At 45.2% G+C, this 14,500-nt stretch overlaps 1 pseudogene; it reads right to left on the bottom strand.

Moving 5' to 3' along the window:
• LOC109896349 (retinal guanylyl cyclase 2-like) overlaps window positions 1–9,043 on the bottom strand; it is a 46,598-nt pseudogene extending 37,555 nt beyond the window's left edge.
• Between the last annotated feature and the right edge of the window lie 5,457 nt (window positions 9,044–14,500).

Raw genomic sequence — 14,500 nt, 5'->3', positions numbered from 1 at the left:
TTTTTGGACTTTTAAATGAATGATACATACATACCCATTGATTCTTGAAGAATATAACTTATAAATGCCTCAGGAGCTTAGTTCAACGGTCGTACCCCATCCGAACCCAAAATATAAGCTTGTTTTACACAATTGTAAACAAACACTGTAATGCCTCAAAACATGGTTAAAACTATCATTTTGATATCATGGATGGTCAGTCCTTGCATCCATAGCTCTGTCTGTGAATTTTAGTGGTTACATTTCTCCAGCCCCGTGCCTCAGCCTTTTATCAAAACAGTGGTGGGGTAGCCACTTTGTTATTGTGTGAACTGCAGATTGCATTCAGAATCGCCTACCGGCCCAAGAAAACACATTAAAACTAATTTTGTGTTGTATGAATGGTTGCAGTGATGTTTCAGTGCTTCAGGACTTCTGGAGATGTTTCTCGGTCAAAGAAGGATCTATTCTTCCCCCTCAAGGAAAACATTTTGGAGAGGATGAACGGGTAAACAAGTGCCCCCTCCCTCTTTCTTTTTTTCTTCCTCTCTCTGTTTGTTTTACTCAGAGATGAGGGATGTGGGGGAGGGAGGAGAGGATAGGGTCAGTTGGAGTTGGTGATTACAAAACACTCTCGAAGGAAATAAAATATTGGCCTCAGCTGCAAAATAGCAAGTGACATCACTGATGTTTCAAAAGGCAGAATGTGTAATAAAATGCTCAAAACAATATTATGTTTGAAGTGAATTTTAAGAACCATTGAATTCACAGAAAATTGCAAATAAAAATGCGGTCATCTTTCTTGGGTGGTAAGTGTTATATCTCTCTCTCCCTCACCCATATTGTCCATTATGTTAATGCTGGATGTCCTGATGTCCTGTGAAGCCCTGTAATAGGCCTATACAGTATGTGGATAGATAATCCCTGAAGCCTGTATGTTTGAGTTTCCATAGCTGACAGATGTATTAGATGAAATATGTTTTACACACCAGATTGGTGCAGTGAAATGTGCTGTATTACAAGGCCAGCCATTGTAGTTCAGTGGCCCTGGAGCAAATTAGGGTTAAGTGCCTTGCTCAAGGGTACATCGACAGCTTGTCGAGGCACTGACCGAGAGACTAGCTGCTGCCCTGATAGGACTTTTGTCAAGACCAAACAAGGTTCTCGTATGTGTGCTTAAATCACATTGCTTGCATCCCAAATGGCATTCTTTTCCCTATATAGGGCACTACTTCTGACCAGAGCCCTATGGGCCCTGAACATTGGCCTGCACGTATGTTCCCTGGCCAAAAGTTCTGCACTCCAAAGGGAATAGGCACCCATTTGAGACACATCCATTGACTCTCTCTATTTGTTTGTGGTAGCAACCAACAGACCATCCCTATTCCTCAACTCATTTTGGCACTCAAAACCAAATTTGTCATCAGAGACTGTGGCTACATCCCAAATGCCACGGTATTCCTTATATAGCACACTTCTTTTGACCATGCCCCATAAGACTCTGGTCAAAAGTGGTGCGCTATAGAGGGAATAGGGTGCCATTTGGAATGCTGACTATCCCCTAACAACACAGTCATACATCACAGAGCTATTGTAGAGTTGAGTGTTGTTGAGTTCTCTTGAAGACAATTTAGAGAGACAATCTCAAATCCGATTTTATTTGTTACATGCGCTGAATACAATAGGTGTAGACCTTACCGTGAAATGCTTACTTACAAGCCTTTAACCAACAATGCAGTTCAAGAAATAGAGAGAATATTTACTAAATAAACAAAACAAAATTACATAACAATAACGAGGCTATATACAGGGGGTACCAGTATCGAGTCAATGTGCGGGGGTACAGGTTAGTTGAGGTAATTTGTAAAGTGACTATGCATAGATAATACACAGCGAGTAGCAGCAGTGTAAAAACTAAGGGGGGTGGTAGATAGTCAGGGTGGCCATTTGATTAATTGTTCAGCAGTCTTATGGCTTGGGGGTAGAAGCTGTTAAGGAGCCTTTTGGTCCTAGACTTGGCACTCCGGTACCGCTTGCTGTGCGATGTGCAGAGAGAACAGTCTATGACTTGGATGACGGGAGTCTGACAATTTTGGGGTCTTCCTCTGACACCGCTTAGTATATAGGTCCTGGATGTCAGGAAGCTCTGCCCCAGTGATGTACTGGGCCGTACGCACTACCCTCTGTAGCGCCTTACGGTCAGATGCCGAGCAATTACCAAACCAGGCCATGATGCAACCGGTCAGGATGCTCTCATTGGTTTAGCTGTAGAACTTTTTGAGGATCTGGGGACCCATGCCAAATCTTTTCAGTCTCCAGAGGGGGAAAAGGTGTTGTTGTGACCTATTAGTTTTAGTTTTTAGTTTATTTTAATTTTTAAAGGGACAATGCACATTAATAATCAACGTTTCAGTAAAAGTGCCGGTTTTAGCTAATTTTCAACCGCAGTCCCTGGGCAGATTATTAAAAACAATTACAATATAGACAATAGCAACATAGAACAAGCAAGACATAGCAACATAGGACAAGCAAGACATAGCATACAGACAGAGCAACATATGACAAGCAAGACGTAGCATACAGACAGAGCAGCATAGAACAAAAAGCAGCAAGTCAAAATTCATAAAAGCAACAAAGTGTTTCCACACCTCACAAGCTACAGACAACAGACAACATGGAGAGCGGCAACACACAGCTAGGGACCATGTTCACAAATCTGATTGACCTTTAGCCATGTCTTCAAGCATTTTGTGAAAGTGTGATATGTGGTGCAGTTATGTGTGTCTGATGGCAGTGTATTCCAGACATGGGAAGCTCTCACAGAGAATGCAGATTTACTAAAGGTGCTTTTCCTTAGGGGAACTATACAGTCACCTCTCATGGCAGACCTTGTGGATCTGCTTCCATATGTCTGGGTTTTCTGTTTAACAAAAATATTGAGTGGAGGGGGAGCCAGGCCATTAAGGATCTTGAATACAAGACATGCGTCGGTGTATTGCACAAGATTTTCCCAACTCAAGAGCTCATGCTTTCTAAGGATGTGACAATGATGATGGCTATTGGGCTTCCTATCAAGCACTTTGAGAGCCTGTTTGTAGACAGACTGAATAGGTTTTAATGTTGTACAGCACAACTGTCTTGGTGTGTTTGGACTATGATAGTTTGTTGATGATATGGACACCAAGGAACTTGAAACTCTCAACCCGCTCCACTTCAGCCCAGTCAATGTTAATGGGAGCCTATTCGGGGTTCATTTTCCTATAGTCCACAACCAGCTCCTTTGTCCTGCTCACATTGAGGGAGAGGCTGTTGTCAGCAAACTTAATGATGGTGTTGGAGTCGTGCTTGGCCACACAGTTGTGGGTGAACAGGGAGTACAGGAGGAGAATAAGCACGCACCCCTGAGGGGCCCCAACGTTGAGGATCAGCGTGGCGGATGTGTTGAGGCCTACCCTTACCACCTGGGGGTGGCCCGTCATGAAGTCCAGGATCCAGTTGCAGAGGGAGGTGTTTAGTCCCAGGGTCCTTAGCTTAGTGGCTTTGTGGGCACTATGGTGTTACACTATGGAGTGCAATTGAGATTGCATCATCTGTGGATCTGTTGGGGCGGTATGCAAATTGGAGTGGGTCTAGGGTTTCCGGCATTATGGTGTTGATGTGAGACATGACCAGCCTTTCAAAGCACTTCATGGCTACCGATGTGAGTGCTACAGGGCAGTAATAATTTAGGCAGGTTACCTTCACTTTCTTGGCCACATGGACTATGGTGGTCTGTTTGAAACATAAGTATTACAGACTAAGTCAGGGAGAGGCTGAAAATGTCAGTGAAGACACTTGCCAGTTTGTCCAGGCATGCTTTGTGTACACTTCTTGGTAATCCATCTGGCCCCGCGGCTTTCTGAATGTTGACCTGTTTAAAGGTCTTGCTCACATCAGCTACGGAGAGCGTGATCACACATTTGCCCGGAACAGCTGGTGCTCTCATGCATGCTTCAGTGTTGCTTGTTTCTAAGCGAGCATAAAAGGCATTTAGCTCGTCTGGCAGGCTCACGTCACTGGGCAGCTCGTGGCTGGGTTTCCCTTTGTAGTCAGTCATATTCTTCAAGCCCTGCCACATCCGACGAGCATCAGAGGCGGTGTAGTAGGATTCCATCTTAGTCCTGTATTGATGCTTTGCCTGTTTGATGGTTCGTTTGAAGGTATAGCGGGATTTCTTATAAATGTCCGGATTAGTGTCCTGCTCCTTGAAAGCAGCAGCTCTAGCCTTTAGCTTGGTACGGATGTTGCCTGTAATCCATGGCTTCTGGTTGGGAAATGTACATACGGTCACTGTGTGTAACGCTCATCTGATGAAGAAGGAGTGGACCAAAGTGCAGCATGGTACGTGTTCATGATATTTATTCAAATCTGAACACTAGAACAAAAATAACAAAGCGAGAAACAAACAGTTCTGTTAGTAACTAAAACTATACAGAAAACAACTACCCACAAACCCAGGTGGGAAAAAGGCTACCTAAGTATGATTCTCAATCAGAGACTCTCTATGGCCAGGGCGTGACACTGTGGGGATGACGTTGTCAATACAATTATTGATGAAACCTGTGACTGAGGTTGTATACCCCTCAATTTTAAATTTTAAATTTTACCTTCAAAAACTCACACTCATTTTTATGTTTAATAAATGTATTGCATAGTGTGTGTGTGGCAGGCTTACAATGATGGCAAAAAAATACATTTGAGAGTGCGCTGACCCTGGTGCTAGAGGGGGTACGCAGCTGTAGGTTGAATGTTTGAAGGGGTACTGGACTATAAAAAGGTTGGGAACCACTGATCTAGGTTAAGTTTTGTGGTGATCCGTGTATGTTTAAGGTAAGGCTTTAGGAGACTGAGGTGATCATAGACCTGTGCATATACTGACAACATCTTTGATATTGTGGTATCAGATAAATCGGTCAACTGACAAAATGCGCGCACACACACACACACCACACAGAGGAACAGCCCACATTCAGTTAAACCTAGCAGCTAGTCTCTGAACTACAAACGATGGCTCAAATGATTACACAGAGAAGCAAATATGTCCACGTTTCTTGATATTTATCATCAAACAGACCGTGCTCAGAGATCAGACTTAATTCACACAGTAGATAAGGAAGCAAACCAGTCCAGTTGCAGTTTTTTTATATCACAAGTAGTATGTCGATTCATTTCACAACTCTTGGTACAAAACTAGTCACTCTTGTAACACAGGCAGTCTTTTATTCAAAACATGTCATTGTGCGTTCATTTGGATTTTAAACATCTCTCACCACACAACCCTTGATTCAAAATATGTTTATAGTGAAATGTATGAACATTTGGTTTAATCACCAAAACACAATATAAGGATATCTTTTCAATTTAGTCGTTTTAACTTCCAGTTAATCCAATTGTAAACATTGCTAGATAATTGTTTCAAATCACCCTTAGAAGTGATGAAAGTCATATGCTCCAGTACTGTAAATTACAGTAGATTACACAGTTCAGGCAATACACTTAGATTACCCAACAAAATTGACAGAAAATCTATAATTTCCATAACATCTATCAAAAGTGTGATCAATGAATCATTAATACAAAAAAAAACATTGTACTTTTCAGATAAAATTGCAACATAGATGTACTGTCTGTAATCAAATGTAACAAAATGAAATGCAACAAATAAAATTAATGAAAATAAAACATGATGTTTAGCACACATTAATTTGCATGAAGTGTTTCTTGAGCATTTGGCCATAAATTCTCATCCACATCACAGTGAATGTCCTCATTGTTCACGCACCGTGGGAAAAACATCTTGGCATGGCGAATCCAAGCTTGACATCGGTCTGCATTGATGTTGTCGTATGACTCATCCTTGGCCAGAAGGAGGGTGGCATGTTCATGGGGATGGTGACCGTACACCTTCCACCTCCATGCTGAAAAAATGTATTCAGTAGCTTTGAGGAAAGGAGAGTATGCTGGCAGGTATAGGGTCACGAATCGGGAATGGGCCCGAAACCTTGCCTGAACCAACTCTGCATGGTGGAACCTGACATTGTCCCACACAGTGACATAGGTGACCCTTTCACGTGGACAGGCCTGCTCTATTTTAATTGAGAAACACAATGAGGTGTGCAGCGTTGTCGTCTCCAAGACATGGCCTACATCCTACCACACCATCTTCAGAGATAGCTGTGCACATGGAGATGTTTCCCCCACGTTGTCCAGGCACTTGGGCGGTCGCCCATTGGCTGATGAGGCTCTGCCCACGATGCCGAGTTTTGGCCAGTTTGAAACCTGCTTCACTCAAAGATATACTTGTGATGGTTCACAACAACATCAATCACCCTCTTTTTACAGTATAGTTCCAATATGATGTTGTGAAGTAGCATGTGCATCAAATAGTAACAGTAATACAGTATATATTGCTGTACCTGAACATACTTGGCCCGCAGTTGTTTCACCCGGTCGTTGTTTCTTTTAAAAGGCACCAGGTAAATGTGTTTCATAGATACCTGGTGCCTCTTCAAAAGATTGTTGGTAGGCTGATGGATGCCACATTAGCAAAGATGTCATCGTTCTCTATCAATCAATCAGTCAAATGTATTTATAAAGCCCTTTTTACATCAGCCGATGTCACAAAGTGCTGTACAGAAACCCAGCCTAAAACCCCAAACAGAAAGCAATGCAGATGTAGAAGCACGGTGGCTAGGAAAAACTCCCTAGAAAGGCAGGAACTTAGGAAGAAACTTAGAGAGGAACCATGCTCTGAGGGGTGGACAGTCCTCTTCTGGCTGTGCCAGGTGGAGATTATAACTGCCCTGATCTGTTTCACCTGTTTCTGTGATTGTCTCCACCCCCTCCAGGTGTCGCTTATTTTCCCCAGTGTATGTATCCCTGTGTTTCCTGTCTCTCTGTGCCAGTTCGTCTTGTATGTTAGTAAAGTCAACCAGCGTGGTTTTTCCCCGTACTCCTTTTGCTATTCTCTTTTTGTTAGTCTTCCTGGTTTTGACCCCTGCCTGACTCTGGACTACTTTCCCGCCTACCTGCACTGACATTGATTCCGCCTGTCATCGGTACGTTTTGAGCTCTGAACTGGTTTTGACTTTTTTGCCTGTCCCCGACCATTCTCTTGCCTTACCCTGTTGGATTAATAAACATTGTAAGACTCCAACCATCTGCCTCCTGTGTCTGCTTCTGGGTCTTGCCTTGTGTCATGATAATAACAGTACATGTCCAAGATGTTCAAATCTTCAAAGATGACCAACAATGGCCTGCTTTATTTCGGACAGCTGCATGTCATTCCTTTCCATCACCATTTCCACCACTGCCCACTCCTGTTGGTCGGTCAGCACACGGCCGCATGCATTTACAATATATAATTTACTGTAAATGTAATGGTAAATTCTCATTATCGAATTGACAGTTGATATTGTCAGATTGGGGTGAACTAATCCGGTAGCCTCTGCCATGGTAAGGCCTATGTTTACTACATGGTCAACAAATTTGGCACAGACTTCATTAGTTCACAACAGTTTTCCTCCCCCTCTCTGATTCCACCTCTTTGACGGGGCCCATGCCCACCTCTTTGAACACTTTGACGGGGCCCATGCCCATCTCTTTGACGGGCCCATGCCCACCTCTTTGACGGGCCCATGCCCACCTCTTTGAACATTTTGACGGGCCCATGCCCACCTCTTTGACGGGGCCCATGCCCACCTCTTTGACGGGGCCCATGCCCACCTCTTTGATGGGGCCCATGCCCACCTCTTTGACGGGGCCCATGCCCATCTCTTTGACGGGGCCCATGCCCACCTCTTTGACGGGGCCCATGCCCATCTCTTTGACGGGGCCCATGCCCACCTCTTTGAACACTTTGACGGGGCCCATGCCCACCTCTTTGACGGGGCCCATGCCCACCTCTTTGATGGGGCCCATGCCCACCTCTTTGATGGGGCCCATGCCCACCTCTTTGACGGGGCCCATGCCCATCTCTTTGACGGGGCCCATGCCCACCTCTTTGAACACTTTGACGTGGGGCCATGCCCACCTCTTTGATGGGGCCCATGCCCACCTCTTTGACTGGGCCCATGCCCACCTCTTTGAACACTTTGACGGGGCCCATGCCCACCTCTTTGAACACTTTGACAGGGCCCATGCCCACCTCTTTGAACACTTTGACGGGGCCCATGCCCACCTCTTTGAACATTTTGATGGACCCATGCCCACCTCTTTGACGGGGCCCATGCCCACCTCTTTGACGGGGCCCATGCCCACCTCTTTGAACACTTTGACGGGGCCCATGCCCACCTCTTTGATGGGGCCCATGCCCACCTCTTTGACGGGGCCCATGCCCATCTCTTTGACGGGGCCCATGCCCACCTCTTTGAACATTTTGACGGGCCCATGCCCACCTCTTTGATGGGGCCCATGCCCACCTCTTTGACGGGGCCCATGCCCACCTCTTTGACGGGGCCCATGCCCACCTCTTTGATGGGGCCCATGCCCACCTCTTTGAACACTTTGACGGGGCCCATGCCCACCTCTTTGACGGGGCCCATGCCCACCTCTTTGAACACTTTGACGGGGCCCATGCCCACCTCTTTGAACACTTTGACAGGGCCCATGCCCACCTCTTTGAACACTTTGACGGGGCCCATGCCCACCTCTTTGAACATTTTGATGGGCCCATGCCCACCTCTTTGACGGGGCCCATGCCCACCTCTTTGACGGGGCCCATGCCCACCTCTTTGACGGGGCCCATGCCCACCTCTTTGAACACTTTGACGGGGCCCATGCCCACCTCTTTGACGGGGCCCATGCCCACCTCTTTGAACACTTTGACGGGGCCCATGCCCACCTCTTTGAACACTTTGACGTGGCCCATGCCCACCTTTTTGAACACTTTGATGGGGCACATACCCACCTCACTGAACACTTTGACGGGGCCCATGCCCATCTCTTTGACAGGGCCCATGCCCCCTTCTTTGAACACTTCGACAGGGCCCATGCCCACCTCTTTGAACACTTTGATGGGGCACATACCCACCTCTCTGACAGGCCTCTTGTCCACAAGCTTTTATTTCTTCATCTCCCTTGTACCATGTACCATATATGTCATTTAGATGTTTATACTTTAGAAATACACATTTTATTTCTGTATTTCTCCAAATCCATATATAGTAGACAAACCAGTTTCAAATCTATAGGTTTACCAAACGGTTAAGCGATTAACCATTAAGCGCAGTTGGAATAAGTGATGGTCAAATGTATTTAAACAAACAAGAGAATCATATGAAAAGTATTGTGAGCATTGCATTGTGAAAGGCAATTGCTTTACATGGAAGGTATATGAAAGGTTCTAGATTAAACACTGATAAGGTTTGGTGAAAAAGTTACTGTGTGATTTTCTGTGTTGTACTTAGTCAATTGAAAATCTGCTTAAAGTTGTGAAAAAAACGGCTTTTTTGATTATCTGTTTTGATTTTTGCACTAAGAGTTGTGAAATTTGACCATATACTTGTGAAAATAGTAACAAACCATAAACAACTGTAATAACTCAACATCAGCAAGTTGTTTTTCAAATCAAATCAAATTGTATTTACCACACGCGCCGAATACAACAGGTGTAGAGACCTTACCGTGAAATGCTTACTTACAAGTCCTTATCCAACAATGCAGTTCAAGAAATAGAGTTAAGAAAATATTTACTGAATAAAAAAAAACAATAAAAAGTAACACATAAAAATAACAATAACGAGGCTATATACAGGGGGTACCAGTACCGAGTCAATGTGCAGGGGTACAGGTTAGTCGAAGTAATTTGTACATGAAGGTAGGGGTAAAATGACTATGCATAGATAATAGACAGCAAGCAGCAACATGCCAGCAGCAGCATGCCAGCAGCAACATGCCAGCAGCAACATGCCAGCAGCAGCATGCCAGCAGCAACATGCCAGCAACAGCATGCCAGCAGCAGCATGCCAGCAGCAGCATGCCAGCAGCAACATGCCAGCAGCAGCATGCCAGCAGCAGCATGCCAGCAGCAACATGCCATGCCCAGTCGCAGCCGGCCGCGACTGGGAGGTCTATGGGGCGACGCACAATTGGCCTAGCGTTGTCCGGGTTAGGGAGGGTTTGGCCGGTAGGGATATCCTTGTCTCACCGCGCACCAGCGACTCCTGTGGCGGGCCGGGCGCAGTGCACGCTAACCAAGGTCGCCAGATGCACGTCCTCCGACACATTGGTGCGGCTGGCTTCCGGGTTGGATGCGCACTGTGTTAAGAAGCAGTGCGGCTTGGTTGGGTTGTGTATCGGAGGATGCATGACTTTCAACCTTCGTCTCTCCCGAGCCCGTACGATGAGACAAGATAGTAATAATTGGATACTATGAAATTGGGGAGAAAAAGGGGGTAAACCTAAAAATAAATAAAACATTAAATCACAGTCTGGCCCTCATACCCTCACAGTCACCTAATCATCCCCAGCTTACAATTGGCTCATTCATCCCTGTAACTATTCCCCAGGTTGTTGCTGTAAATGAGAACGTGTTCTCAGTCAACTTACCTGGTAAAATGAAGAATAAATAAATAAAAAGCAGTGTGAAAACAAGGGGGGACGTCAATGTAAATAGTCTGGGTGGCCATTTGATTAATTGTTCAGCAGTCTTTTTGCTTGCGGGTAGAAGCTGTTAAGGAGCCTTTCGGACCTAGACTTGACGATTCTTTCTGCTACAGCTTGCCGTGCGGTTGCAGAAATAACACTCGGGTGACTGGAGTCTTTGACAATTTCTTGGACCTTCCTCTGACACAGCCTGGTATAGAGGTCCTGGATGGCAGGAAGCTTGGCCCCAGTGATGTACTTGGCCATATGCACTACCGTCTGTAGCGCCTTACGGTCAGATGCCCGAGCAGTTGCCATACCAGGCGGTGACGCAACCGGTCAGGATGCTCTCAATGGTGCAGCTGTAGAACATTTTGAGGATCTGGGGACCCATGCCAAATCTTTTTAGTCTCATGAGGGGGAAAAGGTTTTGTTGTGCCCTCTTCACGACTGTCTTGGTGTGTTTGGACCATGATAGTTTGTTGGTGATGTGGAAACCAAGGAGTTTGAAACGATATATTCAATACATATTGTATATGTGATTGCTATTGCATTCTTATATGTTTCATTTAATAGACGGGTTCGGTGTTCACCAACAAAACCGATGTGTGTGCAACTTCGAGGCAAAACAGACAGGGTTGGCTTACATTCAAAGGATTATTGACAATCTGTAAACTATATTTTGCCCGCAAATGTTTATTGAAAACATAAATACATTTGAAAAGAGGGGTCCAAAAGGATTCTCCAGCTGTCTCCATATGAGAACCCTTTTTGGTTCCATATAGAACCCTCTGTGGAAAGGGTTCTACCTGGTAGCAAAAAGAGTTCTATAAATGGTTTTCCTATGGGGAATGCCGAAGAACCCTTTTTGGTTCTAGATAGCAATGGTTGGCCATAAGAGTGTAATATGGCCAACCATTCCACAGAGGGCTCTCCATAAAACCAAAAAGTGTTCTACCTGGAACCAAAAACAGTCCTCCTATGGGGACAGCCAAAGAACCATTGCGGAACCCTTTTTACTAGAGTGTAGCAAAAACATGGCATAGGTTAAAAAAAAGAGTTCAAAACAAGAGATGATTTCAAGAACAAGATGCACAGCAGCTTCTTGTCATTGTTGCTAGTAATCTGACCGCTCAGAATCATGACAACACACAGCCTTTAGCCTCTGAGTTGCGCGTGCGTCATTCTCGTGAAGTTGTCAACCTACCCTTCTATAGGCAGTGGTTGAAAGTGGACAGTTATCTGATGAGACACTCTTATTGACTGTCTGCTAAGTTGTGTTCCTTTATTCCTTATCTAAAACCCAGATACAGATGTACGTAAGCCCAAAGTCTTTTGTAGGGAAAAGTGGTGTGTGTGTGTGTCTGTGTGTGTGCATGTGTGCGTGTGTGTGTGTTGGGCGCTGCAGAGTTTGACTGATGGACTCACAGGTAATTCCAGACTAGCACACTGACATGAGTTCTACTCCAGGCCCATCTATCTCTCTCTCTCTCACACTTTCTTTCTTTCTTTTCGGCTGCCCTGCCCTTTCACTCCCTTTTGCTCACCACATCTCAATCGCCCTCTAGCTCTGCTTGTCCCCCTCTGCTCTGGCCTCTCTCTCACTCTCTCCCAACCCTCCTCCCCTGCCCCCTGCTCTCTATCCCTCTAACCCCCTCTCCCTTGGCCTTTCTCCCCCCCCCCTCATCCATTTCCCTCTCTCATCCTAGGAGGTTAGTGTTTATCTCTCTCTCTCTCTTTTGCTCTCTCGCTCTCTTTCTCTCTCCTCCTCCCCCTCTCCCCTCATCCCAGGCGGTAAGTAGCCTAGTGGTTAGAGAGTTGGACTTGTAACCGAAAGGTTGCATAATCGAATCCCTGAGCTGACAAGGTGAAAATCTGTCATTCTGCCCCTGAACAAGGCAGTTAACCCACTGTTCCTAGGCTGTCATTGACAATATGAATTTGTTCTAAACTGACTTGCCTAGTTAAATAAAGGTAAAAAAAAAAAATCCCAGGCGGTGAGTGTTCTCCTGGCCTCCGAACCCCCACATCCTGCCTCACCTGATAACGAGGCAAAGCGTTAACAACCTCGCCCACTCTAACACACGGACACACACACTAACAAGACCAACAGCTGTTCCATGTCCAGCAACACATTTCCTTAGAAGATGTTCCACGTTCCATGTTCTAATCCCTCTCATAACGAGCTCTCTCCCACCATCTATCATGCTTTCACAGACTGATAGAGGCATACTATATATGCTAGTTTACATGCTTTATTTTTGAGTTAGCTGATAACCCCCTTTACAGTTAAAAGAGTTTGTTTTCTTTATTTACATTTTTTTTATCTTTTTTTCATCTCTCTAAGGGTTGCGAGGAGTAGGAGGAAGTTGCCACAAGAAAGATCTAAGACTAATCTACGGTTAGAATTCAGAGAGGGTAAACAGATCCTAGATCTGCGGGGAAGTTTCTGCCCCAAGCAAGAGCGAGGCCCATCATCAGAAGACAGGAAGTGATCCATTTTAATCTGTCAAGGGGAGTGGTCTCATTGGTTAATCTGTCAAATGGAGTGATCTCATTGTTTATGTTGTTGTCAGCGGTGTCAGTGGGACGTGAGGGACAGGAGAGAGCTGGCTAGTGAAGGGTGAAGGAGGAGACCATCAACAACTGCTTATTAGGGTATAGGAAAGGAGAGGGTCATCATCACATGCATTTCTCTGAGATCCTTGAGCGCAAATGGCTTTTCTGTGTCATGTTTTGACTTTCTTTGCAGTAACATCTGGGTATATACTGGTAAATTATCTTTATTGAATACTTTAGTCAGTGAAAGCATTGGAAATGTATCGTTTTGGATAAGATGTACCTTATTGTTGTACCATTTCAGTAATCTTTTATTTGTATAATGCTATTTATCTCGATTAAACGTATACAATGCAATGTACTGTGCCATGTACGTAAAATGTGTTTAGAATTGGGTTGAGGTCATGGCTCTGTGCAGGCCAATCATGTTCTTCCACACCAATCTCGACAAACCATTTCTGTACGGACCTCGCTTTGTGCACGGAGGCATTGTCATGCTGAAACAGGAAATGGCCTTCCTCAAACTGTTGCCACAAAGTTGGAAGCACAGAATCGTCTAGAATTTCGTTGTATCCTGTAGCGTTAAGATTTCCCTTCACTGGAACTAAGGGGCCTATCCTGAACCATGAAAAACAGTCCAACCATTATTCCTCTCCCACCAAACTTTACAGTTGGCACTATGCATTTGGGTAGCATTCTCCTGGCATCCGCCATACACAGATTCGTCCATCGGACTGCCAGATGGTGAAGTGTGATTCATCACTCCAGAGAAAGTGTTTCTACTGCTCCAGAGTCCAGTTGCGGCGAGCTTTACACCACTCCAGCCGATGCTTGCAATTGTGCATGGTGATCTTAGGCTTGTGTGCAGCTGCTTGACCATGGAAACCCATTTCATGAAGCTCCCGATGAACAGTTATTGTGCTGACGTTGCTTCCAGAGAAAGTTTGGTAATCGGTAGTGAGTGTTGCAACCGAGGACAGACGATTTTTACACGCTACGTGCTTCAGCACTCTGTGGTCCCGTTCTGTGAACTTGTGTGGCCTACCACTTGACGGCTGACCGTTGTTGCTCCTAGATGATTCCACTTCACAATAACAGCATTTACAGCTGACTGGGGCAGCTCTATCAGGGCAGAAATTTGACGAACTGACTTGTTGGAATTGTGGCATCCCATGACGGTGCCATGTTGAAAGTCACTGAGCTCCACTATTTGTCTATGGAGATTGCATGGCTGTGTGCTCGATTTTATACACCTGTAAGCAACAGGTCTGGCTGAAATAGCCACTTATTTGAAGGGGTGTCCACATCGTTTTAAATGTTTTATTATTGAATATTAAAA

This window comes from Oncorhynchus kisutch, linkage group LG9 (genome assembly GCF_002021735.2).
Source record: "Oncorhynchus kisutch isolate 150728-3 linkage group LG9, Okis_V2, whole genome shotgun sequence".
Classification (NCBI taxonomy): Eukaryota; Metazoa; Chordata; class Actinopteri; order Salmoniformes; family Salmonidae; genus Oncorhynchus; species Oncorhynchus kisutch.
Note: the sequence above shows the minus strand (reverse complement) of the source record. Positions and strands in the feature narration are given on the sequence as shown.